Here is a 3,280-nt window from a genome sequence, read left to right as displayed (position 1 = left end):
ATGGCATGTTCTATGTATTCTACAGTGTTACAAAACACTGGAATTTTATAAGATGTGTCTTTAGATGGTGCAAATGGAAATGGGTAGTTTTAGGGTTTCTTTGGATTGCAGGCATTTTGAAACGTAGGAATAGAAGAAAAAAACTACTCCCTCCGTCCCATAATATAAGAACGTTTTTTACGCTAGTGTAGTGTTAAAACGTTCTTATATTTTGGGACAGAGGGAGTAGAACTGAGATGACATGTCCTGTGAATTCCAACTAGACTTCAAAACACGTTGACAGATGGTACTTCTAGTTCAGTTGCTAGTGCCATTTTTTATGACTGTTATTATATGTTGTTAGATTTTAATCACGTTGTGTATCATCATTGTAATAGGGAGAGCAACCAGGTCGCTCATAAACTAGCTAGGCTATCATGAACTAGCTAGGCTACTCTCCCCCTATCTGGATGGATTCTCCTCCGAGTGAGGTGGTTCCCTTGGTTGTAAACGATGCTACTCTATTGATTGAATAAAGGAGGAACCAGTTTTTCAAAAAGGACTTCAGAACACAGGTGAGATGTTCATGGGGGTGACACCCTCCATGGCGCTCTTTCACCACTACTTCGTCCTCCGACCATCTGAAGGGGAAGAGGTGGCGGGCAACTATCGTTTCGTCCTCCGCAAGGGCTCCGCCAAACGCTACAACCCATGGTTTACAATGGTGAGCCGAGAGGGTGGATTGATGAGTGGTGCTACATCCACTCAGACAGCACCCCCAGCTCTTCCTACCTACCTCGGGGCAGGCCCCACCGCCCAGAGAGGTGCGGCAGAATTTGGCCAAAGACGATGCCCGCTAGTCTTCGAGTGCGTGGCCTGACGGTAGCCATGGTGGCCGCGACTTTCTGAGTCGCCAGTTGTCTTCACTGTGAGCACGCGTGCGCTCCGCTGCCATGTACACCGATGTCGGCCTTATCGGGCGAACCTCTTGCCAGCCTAGTTGGAGCAGCTAACATTAATGTTGCTCTACTCGGACGAGCCCCTTGAGCTCTCGTGGTCTGTCGTTCCACTTTGTGTGGATTCTGGCGGTCGCGTGGAGGCATGCCGATCTCTCCCCTTGTGGGTTCCCATAAAAAGGTTTTAGAAAGATTGACAATAATTATTCATAGTCCCTGGAAATCATTGCAATATGATTCTGCCAAATTACATACTTTGTTAGTTGATAATAACTTTTTCGTAATGCATGGTAATATGTACTCACAGTTCATGGCAATTATTTTTCATGTAGCTCTTCACAAGTACATCTTCTTAGCAGCGAATGTTGTCGCGGGATCGGACCCCGACATCACTTGATGGAACTCATGAGAGCCTCCACAAAATAGGTTAGTTAGTTTGCAATGAGTATTCAAATAGCATCTTCAGCCTCTTTTTTGTTGCACGCCAGCAAACAACAATCTAAACAAACATGGCAAAATATAACATATGTGACCACCTGATACTTCGGTAGATATGGAGCGGGAGGGGTAGAATGGGATAAGACGAGTCCAAAGCGTCGAACTATGTCACCATTGCTTGCGCGTATGTCAACAGTGGCACGACCCACCAGACATTCGTCCATAGATGGCTGCTACCTCTTGTATCCATCTTCTTTGTTGCAACTGCAAACAATCACAAAAATCAAAAACATGTTAAGCGAGGGACAAATAATGCATATACCAGTGTTGTCTCTCTCATGCAAAGTTCGTTCATCAGTAATGGCAAAAGATTCCAAACAAGTATGTCAGATACTCGTCATTTTTGAATGAAAATATGTTTAGCTTTTAAGTGGGGGTAAGGGCATCTCCAATGGGGACGCTTAAGTGGGCGCTAGGGAAAACAATCCAGGTAGTTTTGCTAGTGCGCGTTTTATTTCCAATCCAAAGCTGGCTTCCGACGCTTTAATTTGCCCCAGACGCTTAGGTGCTCTATTAGTGCAATTTGGTTGTCTAAGCGCCTATGGAATAACACTTTGCATTGGAGGGTACCCTGCTAATGTAGGTGCTTTTATTTGTTCCCCTTTCTTAAGCGACTACTCAAGCGCCTCCCCATTGGACATGCCCTTACGGTGGTAATTATTGTGCTTTTTATTTTATTTTTCATATTTTAATGGCAACATACCTCAGTATCACATGACAATAAACTAAAAGTCATGCAAATTTACCTCTCATGATATGTTTTCCCCATAGATTGAAATGGCATTTTCACACATGTCCATATGGCTAATCATAGACTGCCATGGCAAATCTATGTCCAACATACGCACTATATGTCATTATCATATGATAGGCTATCATGCACTCGAATATTCATTTCTGAGCCTGAGCTCATCTGCACCCTATGAACAGTAAAAAAAGTCCAAATCTACTGCATCCGCATTTTCACAAACAATACGATGACAATTCTAAGCAGTACAAAACACAGAATTCTATGTCAATATCATATGAGAGTCTATTCATCTCATACAATTTTCTCACACAGCTTAACACACACCTTTTTATACATGGCACATTTACATACGATGTCATAGCAAATTTCTGTCAAATACTCCCTCCGTACCGAAATATACGTCGCTGGAGAAGTTGAACTACAGTTGCTTCAACGACACATATTTCGGTACAGAGGGAATATACAATTGCATGCTTTGAGATCAAATCGAACAGGGCAATCGCATGTACTGAAATCCCATAACAAGTCTATGCGATTTCGCGTGGCAACTCCCCCCTAGCATATGCATAAATTTCTTCATGGAAAATCCACATGGCAAATCATTACAAGAAATTACCATAGCAAATCCATTTATTGTTTCCCGGCGATTTCGCTTGTGATCGATTTTGAGGGGGAGGGGGGGGGGCTTATAGTTTCCTACCTCAACTACGAGGAGGGAGGGAGTGTTTGATTTCACTGAAATCAGGGCAACCAACGGTGGAATTGCCATGGCGAAGAAGGAGAGGGGGACAAGAAACAAGAACGAGCGACCGGCGATGCAATTGCCATGGCAATGTAGGAGAGGAGGGCAAGAAACAAGAGAAGGACAAAGATGCTTTTACGTGTGAAGCAAGGTGGGAAGGAGAAGGGATTTAGTGACAGCGGGGCGACACGGCGACGAAGAAAAGTGGACAGCAACTCGATTTGGTCACGGCTCACGCGCATCACGCGGGCAGGTTTCTCAGGCGGACGAGTACATTCACTGTGTTAGCCCTCCCATTGAGCGAACTTCACATCCAAGAATTATTGGGCCCCTGAAATTTTTGGGAAAGCCCCA

The sequence above is a fragment of the Triticum dicoccoides genome, chromosome 7B (assembly GCF_002162155.2).
Source record: "Triticum dicoccoides isolate Atlit2015 ecotype Zavitan chromosome 7B, WEW_v2.0, whole genome shotgun sequence".
In the NCBI taxonomy this organism is placed as follows: domain Eukaryota; kingdom Viridiplantae; phylum Streptophyta; class Magnoliopsida; order Poales; family Poaceae; genus Triticum; species Triticum dicoccoides.
This window is presented reverse-complemented; position numbering follows the sequence as displayed.